This window comes from Phoca vitulina, unplaced genomic scaffold (assembly GCF_004348235.1).
Source record: "Phoca vitulina isolate PV1807 unplaced genomic scaffold, GSC_HSeal_1.0 scaffold23, whole genome shotgun sequence".
Classification (NCBI taxonomy): Eukaryota; Metazoa; Chordata; class Mammalia; order Carnivora; family Phocidae; genus Phoca; species Phoca vitulina.
In genome coordinates, this window is record NW_022589726.1 from 28,381,032 (window position 1) to 28,401,408 (window position 20,377).

General features: G+C 35.7%; 1 protein-coding gene across 3 annotated transcripts in view; it reads right to left on the reverse strand.

The window, feature by feature from the left end:
* The window catches only part of PDZRN4 (PDZ domain containing ring finger 4), a 343,940-nt gene that overhangs the window by 317,859 nt on the left and 5,704 nt on the right, over positions 1-20,377 (reverse strand). The window lies entirely within an intron of this gene.

The window sequence follows — 20,377 nt, forward strand, 5'->3', positions numbered from 1 at the left end:
CTCCTAAAACAACAGAATCTGAAATAGTCTACTGAGAATTAAATCCTAATCTGGAATCCAGTAATCTTTCTACCCTCTATGATTCCCCCCCCCACACACACACCTCAGGGACACTAGGAATACTGACAATTCCTTCAATAAGTGACTATTTGTAAAGTACCCTAGTATGATAACTCTGGCAGCTGGGACTATTGACAATGACATAACATCTCCAATTATATGTATTTGCTGAGGGAATAAAATGCTACATCTTTTTTTTTAATTTATGAATTATTTGTATTCGTTGACATTACCACACAGTGTATAGACATAATTTATCTACAAAACTAACAATGTTTTAGAGATTGTATTTGATTAATGCCTGACACAGAAAGAAGAGATATAAATAAACAGAAATAGATTTTAACATTTTGGCATGAAAATGAGTTAACTATTTTCAGACTTTAGTTTCTTTTGTAAAAAGCATTAGAAGTCTTAGAAATCATTTGAGCAATGCTGGGACCTTAAACCTTCAGCAAAATCCCTATGTACCAATCAATACCAGGAACTACACAAAGAACAAGGTAAGCCAGAGCTTACATTGTGAGCACCGTGGAAGTTCACCTTTATACTGGCTTTCAGAATTTCCAAGAATACTCCCTCAAAAGAAAAAGGAATTTTATTTTTTTTTAAAGATTTTATTTATTTATTTGACAGAGAGAGAGAGAGAGAGAAGCAGGGGGAGAGGGAGAAGCGGGCTCGAACCCAGGACCCTGGAAAGGCAGACACTTAACCGTCTGAGCCACCCAGGCTCCCTGAAAAAGGAATTTTAAATGACATTTTTACACAATAGCTTTCCTGTCAACAACTGTACAAATAATTTAAAACATTTCTTACATTTTTATATTTTAAAAATGTCCACCAGTTGCTGAAAATGAGCAATAGATACGAAATATGATGCTTTCATTGCATTTTTTAAGAATGTTGTAAAATTGTAAGTATACTTTAACACTCTCCCTCCAAAAGATACCAATAATGTGAAGCAATTAACACTCATATTGTTTCCAAATACTTCCAAAAGAGAACTTGCTGGTAATATTGTGCTTGTTGATAAAGAAGGTGATATATAATTTAAAGACGTCTTCATCTGTGTCTAAATGACCCTTTAGAAGCCTGACAAAGTAAATGTTGATTTTTATTTTTTAGTTCATTTCCACTCCAAATAAACCACTCCTTATGGTTCATAAACTCCAGCCACTTATTTGTATCCCAGGAGCTCTTTCCAAAATAAGGATAAGAAAGGATCCTTATATCAAAGTGCTGACACATTACTTCCAGACTTGGCAAAGAGAGGAAATTCATAAACACACACACACACACGTATGCACAAATACACATATTTACAGAAATTCACAAGATTTATGCACTTCCTTAGCCTCCTATAACTTAACCTGCACACTCCTAAAAACTCCTAGAACATGAAAAAATGAAGGTGAAGAATTCATTATCTTGTACATACAAACCCTCTGAAAAATCTCCCCTCATCAATATTCTTAAAAAAAAACAAAAAAACTCCACAAAGAACAAGAAAAAAAAAATATTTGTAAAAATTAACATCTTTGCTTTCTTTCCTATATGGCTTTCTTTTAAAATTTTTTTGTTTAAATTCAATTTAATTAGCACATAGTGTATTATTAGTTTCAGAGGTAGAGTTTAGTGATTCATCAGTTGCATATAACACCCAATGCTCACTCCATCAAGTGCCCTCCTTAATTCCTGTCACCCAGTTACCCCATTCCCCCTCCCCTCCAGCAACCCTCACTTTGTTTCCTAGAGTTGAGTCTCTTATGATTTGTCTCCCTCTTTGTTTTCATCTTATTTTATTTTTCCTTCCCTTCCTCCATGTTCATCTGCTTTCTTAAATTCCACATGAGTGAAATCATATTGTATTGTCTTTCTCTGACTGACTTATTTCCCTTAGCATAACACCCTCTAGTTCCATCCATGTTGTTGCAAATGGCAAGATTTCATTCCTTTTTGATATCCCATTATGTGTGTATACACACACACACACACACACATCACATCTTTGTCCATTCATCTGTCGATGGACATCTGGGCTCCTTCCATATTTTGGCTATTGTAGACACTGCTGTTAAAAACATTGGGGTGCATGTATCCCTTCACATTTTGGGATCTTTTAACAGTGAAAGCTATTATAAACTCTAAATGCTACAAGAAAAGACATAATGATCACTGTATTTCCTTGATTCTTTTGTTAAGCAGTAAACTTGATTAATACTATAACTAATTTGAACTTTAACTGTGGGTTTAAAGAGTTGTTAGAACCCTTAACTACCCAGGTCTCCATTATATGTTAGTTCACGGTTGCTATTCCTTCAAATAAACTGACCTATATTTTCTCACGGCACATAATAACGTTGATTATGATGAAATTGAACCTTATCAAGTTTAAGTTGTTTTTATTCACTGACATCCTTTAACAGCAGTAATATATTTATTATATATAACTCTCAACAGAATGTTCAGCACACAGTAAAGACTCCATAAATATTAGAGCTATTATTAGCCTTTATAATCATTGTTGTCCTCATTATTATGATGAATATAAACAGCCATTTGGTACATGATTTCTATATGTGTTAAAATATATTCTATGAATTCTCTCTGTATTGAACATATATGTATTAGTTACAGTCCGATAAATTGGTAGCTCATGATTCCACATTATAAAATATTTAATTATTATGTGAAATATTGCTAGAGTATTCAGCATTTCTTTTTACTTTTATATGAAAATCATTTTCTAAGTGTTTCCTTGCATAACAATTTTCAGCCAACCAATTCTTTTGGCTCTAAGATTCTATTTTATCACATGTATGCCTGGAAATCTACTTTTATCTCAGGGTTGCCTTAGTATGTCTCAATGACCTAATTCTGAATCAGTAGGATCTGACATTACTAGAGGTCTAATTTGGATCCAGACAAAAATTATTTCTAAGAGGAGATGATGCATTATAAAGTTCTGGGTTATAAAAAGAAATTTCTAAGTGAAATTTCAGGTAAGAAGGAAAACAGACTTTTTCTTTGATCATTCTTATCTGTTGGAAAGAATTATGCCTCTGAAAAAAATAATACCCACACATTCAGTAAGGTGGAAGTCTTTGTGACTTTGTGTATCTAGGCCACCAGTATTTATTTAGGGATCATATTAATCTCTGTGACACTATAACAAAGAACCGTGAAGGGATATATACAGGTAAGACTGGCCTTACAAAAAGAGTAACATTAAAAATTGAGCATGCCAATATGATCAAGGGTGATAATGTCAAAAGAAACACAAAATCACTTTTTCTTCAAGAGAAAACTGGGTAAGACAGGAAGAGTATAATTGCTTTGTGAAAGATATATGTTTAAAGGAAACTTAGGAAAGCTATTTACATCTATTTAGTACGTATTTATTACACACTTCATCTATGTCAAGCATAGGGTTTTATCATGATGCTCAATTTGCTTTATCCTTATGGTCTTGTATGTATTAATTCATTCATCAAACAACAGAGTACCCACTCCGTGTCAGGCAGTGTGCCAGATATTGAAGGTACAGAGGAAGGTAGGATTTTTGCATTCATCATGGAGTGAACAGAAAAAGATACTGAAATGGACAATAAACACATAAACTTGTTTAACTTCATTAGACATCAAGGAATTGTGCATATACCACTTCACTGGATGGCTTAAATTAAAAAAGACACACAATAGCAAGTCTTTGCAAGTATGTGGAGTAATTGGAACGAGGACATTGTTGGTAAGCATGTAAATTGCTACAACCATTTTAACAAATCTGTTTGGCAGTAATTACTAAAGTTGAGCATGTACATATCCTAGGATTCTGCAATGTACAAAATGTACTCCTGGGGTGTGTGTGTGTGTGTGTGTGTGTGCGCGTATCAGAAATGCATGCATATATTCACCAAAAGATACATGTAAGAATGTGCAGACTATTACTGTAATAACCCAGAATTCGCAGTTCCACTAGTAGTAAAAATGACAACTAAATTGTGGTATAGTCATATAGTGAAATACTACACAACTATGAGAATGAACAAACTACAGTTAGATGCAACAATATCAGTGAATTATTCTAACATAACGTTAAATAAAAGAAGCCATACTCTAAAGAATACCTATGGCATGATTATATATATACAAAATTCAAAAATAGGCCATCTTGGAGGAAAGCAATGATGGAACAAGGTAATACTGGAGACTCCTGGGGTGCTTATAATGATCTGTCTCTTGATATGGATGCTGGCTACATGATGGCTTCACTCTGATCATTCATTACACTAGACACTTGTGATCTGTAACTCTCCTGTAAAAATTTACTTAAAAATAAGCACTGAGCACCATCTTGAATTAAGATGAACATGCTATAGGAAAGTGAAGACAAAGGGAGTCAGCAGAAGTATGATGAATGAAGTAACTAGCCTGTCACTACCTTCTGACAGTTTTCTATTTTATTTGCTATAGTCCCTCATTATCTGCTATCTGGACACCCACTAGTCTCCTTGTCTCAAGTACCCTCACTTTTCGATTTATTTATACATTCCAGTGAAATCTGTTTATTAATTTTTTAATCATTGTTTTACCCATGTCATTCCCTTGCTCAGATATGATCACTGACTCCTCCCTGCCTATACTCTAAAAACTAAACTCCTTAGCCAAACGCACAATGCCTTCCATGAATATGATCAAAATCTGACTTCAACTGACTTATTATACATTGTCTACCTTGAATCATCCATGTAACTCTTAGTAAGATGTAGTATCAGGAGATGGTTGAGGGCACAGACCCAAGAATTCTTATTCTGTGACCCTGGCAAATTACTAGATATTCCTGTGCCTCAGTTTTCTAGTCAGTAAAATGGGGATACCATTAGTAGCTATAATACCAACCTCAGAGAGTTTTGTGGGGATGACATAATACCTGTAAGAGTGTGTGACTGTACTGCTAGGTACTGGCTATTATTTTTTCATTATGTTAATCAGCAAAAATGGCTGCCAAGCAAGACACACTCAGTACTCCTTGTCACTTGGTTCAAGGCATTATTCCTAAATATGGAAGGCCCTTGTTCCATCTTATTTGTTATGTTAGTGAAGACACTTAAGTTCTACTCTCAACAAATTTCAATTATCGAACATGTCATCAACTATAGTTATGTTTTAGATTATATCCTCATACCTTAGTCATCTTATAGATGAAAGTTTATATCCTTTCATGAACCTCTCCCAATTTCCACCATGCCAAATCAATATACCAATATCAGTTTCATTTCTACACACAGTGAACTATCACAATGTATATGTATGTTTCATGTCTGTAAAAAAAGACCCAGAATCTACTAGGAATACAACAGCATGTATTCTATGAAAGCACAACGTTTTATTTTATTATATTTTTAAGAGTTTATTTATTTATTTGACAGAGAGAGACACAGCAAGAGAGGGAACACAAGCAGGGGGAGCTGGAGAGGAGAAACAGACTCCCCGCCGAGCAGGGAGCCCGACGTGGGGCTCGATCCCAGGACCCTGGGATCATGACCTGAGCCGAAGGCAGACACTTAACCGACTGAGCCACCCAGATGCCCCGAAAACACAAACCCTTTAAAACTTGCCTCAAAAAGTTCCAAGCACAAGCTTAGTGAGTTGTTCCTTAAGCTTCCACAGAACGCTTCACAGCTGGGGCTACTGTTAATTATTCCAAGCAGCTCTCACCATGAAAACTTCAAAGAGTCCCCAGCCACTCTCCAGGGCTCTAGGAAGCTTCTATCTTTTCACCAAACCATTTACAAGGCTTGGAAACATGGAAAACATCTTTCATCTTTCAGTTCCTCTGTGGTTAATCATGTTTTTGTTCAATTCCATGTTCACTCCAGTGCCATTTTCTGCAAATCTGCTTTGCAGGCAGGCATGTGAATACAGTCAGCGTTACTGTGTTCTTCAAGTTCAATCATGAAAAATCTGTGTTAGGGTGAAGGCAAACACACATCTACAGATCCAATTCAAGTATTTATATAAACCGAATTTGAAACACTGTGTTGTAGACTTGGGTTCCCTCTTATTTACAGGATAGAAGAAAGAGTCAGGGGATATTCAATTGTTCCAGTCCATTATCACTAGTTCTTAGAGATTTTGAAACTTAAGAAGCAGTGAGTCTTTCAACTTCTGATTGACCTTGTGATAAAGATGCAAAGAGAAGGAATAGGATGTAACAGGGATAGCCTTCAGGGATGACCCACCCGGCACCTGAAAAACCCTTGCATCTAGACTATAATGCCTGAAATTTTGAGCTTAAGGCCTATCTGTTTATTTATGCCATCATTCAAAGAAAATCAACAGAATGCCTGCAGTGCCAGTCATAATGCTGAGAGCAGGAAGGGTGCTGGAGGTATTAAGTTCAAGAAAATCCTAAACCACTTTTTTAAGAAACCCATACATTTGTGAGAGGAGAAGAACAGGAGAGAATAAATACATAACAGAACATTGAAAAATGTTATGAAAGTGAGAGGTAAAGAAATGTACTGACCACAGAGATAAATCCACAGATGGATGGACTGTGAAGGGCTTTAGGAAGTGGAGGATTTTTGAAGATATCAGAAACTTGCCAGCTATAGAAGAGATATGGGGTGGAGTGAGAACACCAGGTTAAAAGAAAAGAAGGAATAAGAAAGGGGGGGTGAGTTTCATGTGACTAAGATAGAGGATCTAAAAGCAAAAACTAAACAAACAAACAAACAAACTAAAAGAAAAGGTTTTGAAGGTCCATTTTTGCCTAACAAATTTGGATTTTACCCTACTGCCAATAGAAGGCTAATGAAGGACCTTAAACAAAGGAGCAAAATAATGACAATCCTGACAGTAGTGCGCAAGCCGAGCTGCAAATGGTAGACTGGGTGAAGGGCAAGTTCACTCAAGAAGCTACTATGCTCAAGATGAAAATGGCAAAAGCTTGAGAATCATTAAGGCTTTACCTCCAGGTAAAGTTCAGATACCCCGCCGAGTGGGGCGAACTTTTATCATTCAAATATCTATTGGTATAAGTGAATTTAAAGACATTTTTTCCAAAAGACAAATGCTGCAAAGAAATAAGACAATGAGAAAGAAGGTGCCAGATGACCAGGATGATTGAGGGGAAAAGGAGGGAAAAAGACAGTGACGTATGGAGCATTTTGAAATTTTACTTAAAATCAAGTCTGGATCTCATTTATTTTTAAAGATTTTATTTATTTATTTGACAGAGAGAGACACAGCGAGAGAGGGAACACAAGCAGGGGGAGTGGGAGAGGGAGAAGCAGGCTTCCCGCCGAGCAGGGAGCCCGATGCGGGGCTCTATCCCAGTACCCTGGGATCATGACCTGAGCCGAAGGCAGACACTTCATGACTGAGCCACACAGGCACCCCTGGATCTCATTTTAAAATAAATCTTAATAATGTTATAGGGAATTCTGGTTCAGGATGGCAATGTAGAAAGATCCTAAACTCACCTCTTCCCATGGACACACTGAAACTACAGATATATATGGACTAGTTTCCTCTGAAAAAAACTAAAATTGGCAGTGACCCCATCACATTGGGTAAAGGAGAAGAAAAGGACATGGAAGCAGATAGGAAGTGCTGAAAAACAATCTCACCGTAATCCCTACCTCCCATTTCAATGCACTGACCTGTAATCAGGAGGGAACTCAAAACCCAAAGCTTCTCCCTGAGGAGTGAGGAGTTTGTACTCTACACCAGATACCCCAATTTTTAAGACTGGCACCTGAGAGACAAACCCCCAAACATCTGGCTTTGAAGACCAATGGGGCTTGTACCCATGAGACCTGCAAAGCTATGGCAAACTGAGAAATGAATCTCAAAGGGGTCATGTACAGACTCACACACTCCAGGACCCTGTGCAGAAGCAGCCCTTTGGAAAGTGCCCAGGCTTCATGTGAAAAAGACTTCTTTGCTAATTTTAATGTGTTGGTCTGAGGGGCGGGAGTGGATTAGGTACTCCCTATGATAGATGCTGATGGATCCCATCTTCCTGCTCCCCCTCTGCCTCACTAAAGTCAGCAGGCACCACATTTTTCTTGGGGGGGGGGGCGACATTTTTATGCTCTAACAGGCAGGTAACATCTTCCACCCTGGCCCTCTGCCTTGCTGAAGCTGGCAGGTGCCATATTTCTCTTTTTTTCTTATTTCTTCTCTCTTTTTTTCTTCTTTATTCTCTTTCTTTTTCTTTTCTCTTTTTTTCAGAGGATGCCAGCTTTGCACTCTCCCTCTGGGAGCTTCCTGAAGGGAAGCTTCCACATATACCAGGTGCCCTGGTTTTTATGTCTTGTGACTCAGTTTCTGTGGCTGCCACCTCTTGATTGCCTGGCTCTGGAGACCAGAGCTGCTTACATTCATGGGTCCCTTGGGACTATAACAATTGGAGAGGCAGTTCTTGACAGATTACCACTCCCACTCTCAGGCACTGCACAAAGAGCTGACTGAAACACACCCATAGTCTTTCTAAGAAAGGCTTTCTTGTCCTGGAGCTTTGGCCTTAGGAACAGGTTTAGATTCGGTGCACATCTAGAGGTTATGGAGGTGCTCTCAGGGAATATAGGCCAGGAGATGCCATATTTGCACTCTCCATTTGGCTCACTACTCTCACCAGTATCCCCCAGAAAAGAATTTATACACTCATCTGGAGCCCTGATTTTTGCAACTGCCAGCAGAGAACACCCCTAGTCACCTATTCCAGTGGCCAGCAAGATTGTGGTGCCACAGGACAATATATATTTGCATACTTAAAAAGCTGCTGCCTGTGGGCCTGGCTTCCAATCAGCCAGAATCTAAATGTTGAGATCCTTCCCTTTGGGACACTGATGGGTATTGGCACACACTCAACTACTGAGGGCTATTAAAAATAAAACAGGTTACTTGGACAATCACAAAGGTTCAAGAGACAACCAAGAGCTAGGGCAAAGTTGAACAGTAAGTTCATCTCCAACACAACTCTTCAAGACAGGGAGAGGCATTTGTTTCAACTAATACATATAAACCAACATATAGAATCAAGGAAAATGAAATGGAGAAATATGTTCCAAATAAGGGATAAGATAAAACCTCAGGGGAAAAAAAAAACAGAGATAATTTATCTAATTAAGAGTTCAAAGTAATGGTCATAAAGATGTTCACCAAACTTGGGAAAAGAATCAATGAACACGGGGTGCCTGTGTGGCTCAGTCATTAAGCATCTGCCTTCGGCTCAGGTCATGATCCCAGGGTCCTGGGATTGAGCCCCGCATTGGGTTCCCTGCTCGGCGGGAAGCCTGCTTCTCCCTCTCCCACTCCCCCTGCTTGTGTTCCCTCTCTCGTTGTGTCTCTGTCAAATAAATAAATAAAATCTTTAAAAAAAAAATCAATGAACACAAGGAAATCTTCAACAAAGAGAAAGAAAATGTAAAAAAAGAAAAGAAAAGAAAAGAAAAAGTACCAAACAAAAGTCACAACATGGAAGAATACCATTAACTGAACTGAAAAATCATCAGAGGTGTTCAACAGTAGACCAGATGAAAAAGAAGAAGGGATCAGTGAAGAGGCCTGGAACTCACCTAATCAAAACGGCAAAAAGAAAAAAAAGACAGAAAAAAAAAAGAAAAAGTGAAGATAGCTTACTAGGCTTATAAGACAATATCAAGTGGACCAACATTCATACTATAGGGGTCCCAGAAAGAGAAGAGAGAAAGGGGCAGAAAATGTATTTGAAGAAATAATAGGTGAAAACATCTCTAACCTAGAAAAAGAACAGACTTCCAGACCCAGGAAGTCCAGAGAGACCAAAAGAGACTTACACCAAGGCATATTATAATTACAGTGTCAAAAGTTAAAGGTAGAGTATCTTGGGACACCTGGGTGACTCAGTCGGTTAAGTGTCCGACTCTTGATCTCAGCTCAGGTCTTGATCTCAGGGTTGTTGGGTTCCACAGTGGGCATAGAGCCTACTTAAAAAAAAAATAAAGATAAAAAGAGAATCTTAAAAGCAGTGAGAGAAAAAAAAATTATGTGTAAGGAAACCCCCATCAAACAAGCAGATTTTTCAGCAAAAACATTGCAGGCCAGAGAGCAGTGGAACAATATATTTAAAGTGTTAAAAGAGAAAAAAAATCCTCCAACCAAGAATAATCTACCCAGCAAAATTACTCTTCAGAATTGAAGGAAAGAGGAGTTTTCTAGATAAGCAAAAACCAAAGGAGTTCATCACCACTAAACTGGCCTAACAAATGTTAAAGGGACTTCTTTAAGCTGAGAAGAAAGGATGCTAATTAGCAAAAAGAACACATATAAAAATATAAATCTCACCGGTAAAGGTAAATATACAGTAAAGGTAGTGGATTAATCACTTATATAGCTAGTATAAAGGTTAAAAGACAAAAGAAATAAAAATAGCTGTAACTACAATAATTATTTAAGAAATACACAGATAACAAAATGAAGAATAGGGGGGTTAAATGTAGAGCTTTATAATGCATTTAAACTTAAGCTATTATCAACTTGAAATAGACTGTTACAAATATAAGTTGTTATATATAAGCTTCATGGTAACAACAAAGTGAAAGCCTATAGAAGATACACAAAAGATAATAAGCATACCACTAAAAAAAGTCATCAAACAACAGAAGAAAAAGCCAGAAAGAAAGAAAGGAACAGAGGAACTACAAAAACAGCCGGAAAACAATGAACAAAATGGCAATAAATATATACCTATCTATAATTACTTTAAATGTAAATAAATTCTCCAATCAAAAAACAAAGAGTGGCTGAACTGATTAAACAAACAAACAAAAAACAAGACCTATCTATATGCTGCCTATAAGAGAGTCACTTCAGATGTAAGGACACATACGACTTGAAAGTGAAGGAATAGAAAAGATATTCCATGCAAATGGAAACCAAACCAAGACTAAAAAGCTGATGTAGCTATGCTCAGACAAAATGGACTTTAAAACGGACTGAGATAAGAAAGGTTTTACATAATGATAAAGGGGTTAATCCAAACAGAACATATAACATTTATAAATATTTATGCACCCAAAAAAGGGGCATCCTAATATTAAGTAGTAAAGCAAATATTAACAGACCTAAAAAGAGAAATAGACCGTCATACAAAAATAATAGGGGACTGTAATACCCCACTAACAGCAATGGATACACCATTCAGACAGCAAATCAATAAGAAAACACTGGCCTATCTCTGATTGACTTATTTCGCTCAGCATAATACCCTCCAGTTCCATCCACATCATTGCAAATGGCAAGATTTCATTCCTTTTGATGGCTGCATAATACATAATAATAAAAAAAAAAAAGAAAACATTGGCCTAAAATGACATAGTAGGCAAGATGGACTTAATAGATACATATAGAACATTTCATCCAAAAGCAATAGAACACAAATTCTTCTCAAGTGCACATGAAACATTCTCCAGGATAGATCATATATTAGGTCACAAAACAAGCCTTAAAAAATTAGTAAGATTGAATTCATCAAGCATCTTTCTAACCAAAATTGTATGAAACTAGAAATCAGTTATAAGAAAAAAACTGGAAAATTGAAAAATATGTAGATTAAATAACTTGCTACTGGACAACCAGTGGGTCAATGGAGAAATAAAAAAATACATTGAGATAAATGAAAAAGTAAATACAACATAACAAAACTTATCAAATGCAGCAAAAGCAGTTCTAAGAGGAAAGTTCATAGGCTAAAAGTCTACTTCAAGAAACAAGAAAAATCTCAAATAACACAACTTTACATCTCAAAGAACTAAGAAAAGAAGAACAAACAAAATCTGAAGTTAGTAGAAGGAAGGAAATAACAGAGATCAGAGCAGAAATAGATGAAATAGAAATCAAAAATAGAAAAGATCAATGAAACCAAGAACTGATTCTTTGAAAAGATAAACAAAATTGACAAACCTTTAGCTAGACTCACCACAGAATAAAGAGGGAGGACTCAAATAAATAAAAGAAGAGACATTACAAAAGACACAAAAGATATACAAAAGATTATGAGACTACTATGACCAATTATATGCCAACAAATTGGATAGCCTAAGAGAAATGGGTAAATTCCTAAAAACATACAAGCTTCCAAGACTGAATCATGAATAAAGGAATAAGTGAACAAACAAATTACTAGCAAGGAGATTCAATCAGTAATCAAAAGCCTGTCAAAAAACAAAAGCCCAGGAACCACACACTCTCACTGGTGAATTCTACCAAACATTCAGATAAGAATACCAATCCTTCTCAAACTCCTCCAAAAAAAAGAAGACTAGGAAGCACTTTCAAACTCATTTTACATAGCCACCATTACCCTGATACCAAAACCAAACAAGGACACCACACACACAGAAAAAGTTACAGGCCAATATTTCTGATGAAAATAGATGCAAAAAACCTTAACAAAATATTAGCAAACCAAATACAACAATACATTAAAAGAATCACACACCATAATAAAATGGGATTTATTCTAGGAATGCAAAGATAGTTCAATATCCACAAATCGAACAATGTGATATACCACATTTATAAAATGAAGGTTAAATATCATGATCATCTCAATAGATGCAGAAAAAGCATTTGATAAAATTCAACATCCATTTATGATAAAAACCCAACAAAGTGGGTACAGAGAAAGCATACCTCAACAAATAAAGGTCATATATGACAACCCACAGCTTATATCACACTCAGTGGTGAAAGCTGAAAGCTTTTCCTCTAAGTACAGGAACAAGACAGAATACCCATTTTTGCCACTTTATTCAACTTTTATTTTAGCATTGTAAGTCCTAGCCAGAGCAATTAGGCAAGAAAAAGAATTAAAGTCATCCAAATTAGAAAGAAAGAAATACAACTATCACTATTTGCAGATGGCATAGTATATATAGAAAACCCTTAAGACTCCACCAAAAAACTGTTAGAATTAATGAATGAATGCAATAAAGTTGCAGGATACTAAATCAATATAGAGAAATCTGTTGAGTTTCTATATACTAATAACAAACTGTCAGGAAAAGAAATTAAGCAAATAATCCCACTTACAATTGCATCAAGAAGAATAAAATACCTAGGAATAAACTTAACGAAGGAAGCAAAAGATCCATACACTGAAAACTATAAAACATTAATAAAAAATTGAAGATACAAATAAATGGAAAGATATTCTGTGTCCATGAATTGGAGGAATATTGTTAGTGTCCACACTACACAAAGCAATCTACAGATTCAATGCAATCTTTATCAAAATTCCAATGGCATTTTTCACAGAAATACAAAAATCACTCCTAAAATTTGTATGGAATGACAAAAGACCCTGAACAGCCAAAGCAATCTTGAGAAGAGGAACAAAGCTGGAGGCATCACACTCCCTGATTTCAAACTATATTACAAAGCTATAGTAATCAAAACAGCATGGCACTGATGTAAAAACAGACAAATAGATCAATGGAACAGAACAGAGAGCCCAGAAATAAACCCATGCATATATGGTCAATTAATTTAAGAGAAAAGATCCAAGAATACCTAATGGGAATAAAAAGTCTCTTCAATAAATGGTGTTGGGAAAACTGGACAGCCACATGCAAAAGAATGAAATTGGACCACTTTTTTCTTATACCATACACAAAAATTAACTGAGAGTGGATTAAAAGCTTGAACATAAGACCTGAAACAATAATACTCCTAGAAGAAAACATATATGGTAATTTCCATGACTTTGGTCTTGACAATAATTTTTTTGGATTTGATAGCAAAAGCAATGGCAACAAAAGCAAAAATAAGCAAGTGGAACTACAGCAAACCAACAAGCTTCTGCACAGCAGAGGAGACCATCAACAAAGTGAAAAGGCAACCTACGGAATGGGAGAAAATATTGGCAAATCATATATCTGTAAGGGGTTAATATCCAAAATATATAAAGAACACATACAATTCAATAACAACAACAACAACGAATAAACAATTGGGTTAAAAATGGGCAGGAGATCAGAATACGCCTTTTGGATTTTCCAAAGAAGACAAATGACCAATAGGTACATGAAAAGATGCTCACTAATCACCAGGGAAATGCAAATCCAAACTACAATGAGATCTCATCTTACATCTGTTAGAATGGCTATTATCAAAAAGATAAGAGATAACACATGCTGCTGAGATTGTGGAGAAAGGGGAACCCTTGTGCACTGCTGATGGGAATGTAAATTGGTGCTACAGCTACTACGGAAAACGATATGGAGGTTCCTCAAAAAATTAAAAACAGAACTACTATATCATACAGCAATTCCATTTCTGGGTATTTATCTGAAGAAAACAAAAATACTAACTCAAAACATACGTGCACCCCTATCTTCGTTGCAACATTATTTACAATAGCCAACCTAAGTCTCCATCGATGGATGAATGGATAAAGAAATTGTAATACTCATGTATATAATGCATACACACACACAGTGGAATATTATTCAGCCATGAAAAAAAAAAAAGAAATCTTGCCATTTGCAACAACATGGATGGACCCTGAGAGCATTGTGCTAAGTGAAATGAGTGAGACAGAGCAAGACATATACTATATAATTCTCAAAAACAAACAAGCTCATAGATACAGAGAACAGATTGGTGGTGGCCAGACATTGGGTAGAATGGTTGAAGGGAGTCAAACGGTACAAACTTCTAGTTATAAATTAAATAAGTCATAGGGATGTAATGAACTGCATGGTAACTATAGTTAATAATACTGTATTGCATATTTGAAAGCTGCTAAGAGACCAGATCTCAAAAGTTCTCATCATAAGAGAAAAAAATTCTGTAGCTATGTATGGTGATGATGTCAACTAGATTTATTGTGGTGATCATTTTGCAATATACACAAATATTGAGTCATTATGTTGTACACCTGAAACTAATACAACGTTGTATGTACGTGATTTACCTTAACAAAAAAATGTTATAGGTTCTCTGATGAGGTTTTCTGTAGTACAGACTGATGAGGAGAATGGGAACCACGGCCAGACTTTCTGACATGGATCCCACATGCAGTGTGCAAACTGCCGTCACGTGTGGTAGTCCTGTTTCCTTACTCAGAAGCTTAGCACTCCAAAAAAAAAAAAAAAAATCAAACTCAAGTTCATACCTTATAAATTTAAAATAGATAAGATAGTGCCTAACACATTAAAGCTTGATGGTATAAAGACCTCTCCATCCTTTTCTTACAAGTTAAAATAAAACTATACTTACTAATAATGGAAATTCAGTAGAATGGCAAAACGCTATGATCATCTAGATTGAAGGTCTGAGGGACTAGCTATTTTTACTCTCATAGTTACAGGAAAGAAACAGAAAATAAGAAAGTTTGAAAAATATTTGCGAGATAACCCAGTATCAATTCAAGGCCAAGACCCCAGGTCAAAGCCCACACCCCTTCCTGAAACCACAATGCTGACTTACATTCAGATTCTATTCCTTTACTAACCCAACATCATGATTTCTAGAAAAGAATTGAACTACTCCTGGGAGAACAGGAAAACTAGGATAAACCTACAGTGTCATTCCACTAAGATATGCTGGTGATGTCCATCTAAGTTTGTAACAACTGAAGGAACAACTTCCCATGAAAGCCTGCTTTGCCTTGTACAGGCAGAAGATGGGACCTGTACACCACAAGCTACTTGCGGGCAGAGAATGGTTCTTATTGCTCTTTATTTCCATAATACAGAGATGCTGCCTGGCACATATAGGCAATTAATAAATATTTGTTGAATGATTAAGTCATAAGTACATAGTTACAAAGTCTTCCCAACAGCCCTTCTTGCATCCGAGTGTCCTTATGAATATGTGAAAATATATGAGTTCAAACTTCCTACATTTACTCATCTAAATGCTGGTATCTATAGAAATGGGAATGACTAAAATTTGGGGAGAGTGACCTAGATCCTCCAAGAAAGGAAAACAGCCCTTCCCCCATTGTCTCTGTGTTCTGGAGAACAAACGACTTGCATAAGCTGAGAGATACATCAGGCTCATAATAGTGGGTTCTAAGAACCTGCCTTGTGTCAGGCACCTTGCATACACAGTAAACATGAATGGCATAGAAACTGAGGTACAACTGGCTTGCTCAAGGTCACATATGTTTAAAGAGGCAGGACAGGAATGCCAGCCAGATTTCCTTGATTCCAGGATTCATGCTCTTCCCACTGCACCACCATACTTGCCAAGATACATTAAAATATACAATTATATAATGATGACTATGTCATGTTAAAACTGCAGTCAATTTAAGTAGCATTTAATCCTGATTACAAACGCTTTACTTGCACTAACATGATTACGTTACAATTACAATTCTTTACTTGCACTAACATGATTGCTTTCAGTTCTTTCCTAATTCTTTCAGAGAATCAATCAATGTTATCTGGACAGTTAAAAAACACTTTAAAAATGTGGGATGATAATAATATGTTATTGAAGAGTTCAGTGACGTCTTCAAATTATACAGCAATTTATCAAAAACCTAATTGCCTACCGGATTTACAAGTGGCCTGCAAAACTTGTAAATGCTTCCTAAGCATACACAAATTAGCCCGGCTGCTTTATGAGGTAGTAAGGCACTGTGCTATCAAGCACACACAGGGGTAGCACACTGTAGATCCAATTCAACAGCATTCCTAAATGTTTAGCTCTGATCTGCACTTACATTTCCTGTGTTAACACCTATAAATGAACTGTGCAAAGACTTTGGCAAATAAACATGATAACCATCAAAGATTTTTACTTTAGCAGCACAATGATGAAGAATGCAAAAGATACACCATTAGAGAACTAAAAGATCATGGGGCTGGCAGGTGGGAATAGTTAAGTTCTTGTTGAGACACTGCGTTTGTAAAGTTCCTTCCACTAGTACTACACTCAGCACTTTGCAGAAAGTGCTACATTGACATTGTTCGATGTGGGAACTGTTTCTAAAGTAAATGAAAATGCCTTATATGCTGCATGTCATTATGAATTTCAAGCTAAATAGATGGAAGAGACTTTCATATATACACTACAGAAAACTCTGCTTTCTGTTCCAAACTGTTCTTCCCATAGACTTCACGGCCCTCCACCCCTACTCCCTGGTCTCCAGAAGCTAGGAGAAGGGTGGACTTTCCTGTCACCCAGCACTGGCTAGGAGCTGGGAGGAAGGGTAGGGAGAAGAAAGTGGGAACAAAGAGCCATGAATGACTCTCCACCCTTCTATTCACCTTCCCACTCTGGGGTTAAGGTTGTACTGGCTGCGATCAGCATCACAGGAATAATAACAGAGGAATAACTGCTGACAGCAGCAGTGAGCTTTGATTCTCAACTCCCACATACCCCACAGGCATCCTAACATGATGATACTCACAGTAATGCTCTTACAGAACTATGCCCAAGCCTCTGATGGTGTCAGGACCCTTCTGTGGTTCCTTTGAGTCTTGAAAGGGTGTAAAACAGCACGCAAAAGATGCTTTTATTTGGATGTATACTCTGGTGAATTCCTGGTCTACGTTAACTTTTGTCATGTTTCAAAATGCCTTTAACAATGTCTTCTGCCTTTTTGGTCTCCAGTGATACCCTGACACCTAATACTGTAACTCCAATAACACAACGGATTTCTTTTCTGAATGTACACCAAAAATATTTTAACAAATATGGATGTGTAAACGTCTAGAAACCACTAAACGTAATTTTGCTCAAGGAGACTGACTCCAAAAATGAATTTTCTTTGTATTATGTGAAAACTACCACATGGATTTACACAACTATGATTTTTTTCTTTTAGGATTCTTGAATTTGATCAGCTTCAGTGGAATGCAGACTATTTTAAAAATAATACGTTTAGAGTTGTTGGCTTTTGTTAAACTTTGGCAAATAAATCTAATTTTTTATTAGAATTCGTAAAATCTCTTTAATTATTAATAGAACCAGACCTTTAACATATCTACCTTCTCCTCCAAATTAATGATTTGAGAAAATTTTGTTATTTTATAAGAACAATTCATAAACCTATTGTAATGTATGCTTTAAGTGATTAACTGGACAAAATATTTTTAGTATATCTTGACTATAAGTGAAAAAAAAAAAAGAACTAACAGTTTCTGTTTATTCCAGTCACAGATCACAGAACTCGAAGTATTTAGTAATGTGTCAGACTGTGGCAATTAGCTCATATGGATAGTTTCATAATATATGAACTACTGTGTACTTTATACTGCTAACAAATTTATTTGTTGCATCAGGTAAAAACCAGCATAGCCATTTCAAATTCAAAAATTGAAAAAACCATCGCATCAAATTAGTTCAATAAACAAATCACCAAGCAAAAAAAATGGAAAGTAAATTACTCTATTTTAGAACCTATTTTGTCTCTGCACATTTTAAATTAATAATATATTTCATATTAGCTGCCTACTACTAAAAATTGTGTAAAGTTGACTGATATCATAATGACAGATAAACTAAAATAATTGACAGGAATCAAATATTTCTAAATTAATTGTTACACATAGGATCTTTTACACATGTGTATGCACAAGAACAAGCAACCTTGTATGTGTATTTATATATATATATAAGGTCACGCAAATATCTATTCACTTTAAAAGCTGATGGCATTACTGAACAACTGAATATGAGAGATTCCTAATAATATTCCTTTTTAAATATCTCATGCTATTTAACAGATAACATTCCAAAAATATGTATATCATCTAACTCATTTTCAACTGCAAATGTGTTCACATGAATCCATTAGAGAAGTATAACAAAAATATGCCTATTACAATGTACCCTGGCATAAAAGATACATTGATAAATTTCTATCATTGAGGCAAATTTCAAGCTCATCATTAACTGATAATATATGCATGTCAAGGTGAAATAATAATACTGCTGCTAGTTATAAATTATAATTTAGTTTTACATGGTTTTACATTCGCTATGTGATTTAAATAAGGTTATTTTGACATAATTAGTAACAGTATTAGCTAGATGTCTAGATGCACTTGATTTATCAACCACAGTTTTTATCAAATGATCTCTTCACATTAAAAAATGCATTTTTAACAAAAGTGCTATATCACAATATAAAAAACAAATTCTCCTTCCTCCTTTTTAATGCAACATTAATGAAGCATACATAACATTGTTACATAGCTAGAACATATTGTTTTTTAAATCCCGATTACACATTTCTATGTGTGTATATATGTGTGTGCTAACTGAATATATGTATTCAGTTCCATTTGCTTTTCTAAGAGTATCAAACGTAGGCATTCATTTTCCATTTAACTGGAAAGATCAAAATGCTTTAGAGATAAGGCAGAAAGTAATGAGGATAATTTTTTGTTGTTTAAATTATGCTGCCCTTTAAATCATATTGCACAAACACAAGTAGAAATAGAAAATTTCTAACTATACAAACTGCAGCATGTAAATATTTCCACTGGGCAAACTGTCAAGATAAACTGGATAGCATCAGTGAAAGCAGGTCTGTACTTTCTTGCTACACAACGGGAAGGAGAAAAAAATACAAGAGACCTCTTCAGATAAAACCCAGTTTTTCAGCCAAAGGGCATCCTCTCTCCCTTCCCCAAAGTCCGTAGTCAGCTAATTTCTAGACGTTATGAGTTTTATTTCTGAAACACAAACACTATTGGCTCTTCTGCATCTTTTATTCTTATCCAAGGTCCAATTATTCAAAATTCAACTTTTTTTAATGCACAGATGAATGAATATCTAAAACTTCACTCAAAGTTTAATAGGAAAAACAATCTCCATTCAGTGATTTTATATGGATATCAGAAAGACAGCACTAGTGATTATATAATCTAGAATAAACAGAATATTTTCAAAAGAGTGGAGTCCAATAAACCTTCCAAACTCCTATTTATGCCTTTACTAATACATTGGAAACAATTCCACTGATAAAAGTAATCTAATCATTTTTAGTAACACCAAATAATACTATCTCAACCAGTTAAAATTTCAAAAGCACATTGGTGGTAAATGGCAGTGACCTAAAATTCCATTATCACAGCCCAAATTTCATTAACTTACATATATTTACTTTGTCAACCCCCAGACAACAATATAGCTACAATGCAAAATAGAGAAAATGAAGAGTTCCCACCAACAGGAAAAAAAAAATCTGCTTCTTTTTTTTTCCCCATGGAAAAATACATGAACATGATAACCATATTAAACTAAGAAATGGTAAAATTTATACAGTACCTGTATAAATAATTCCAAACTCTCCATGTAA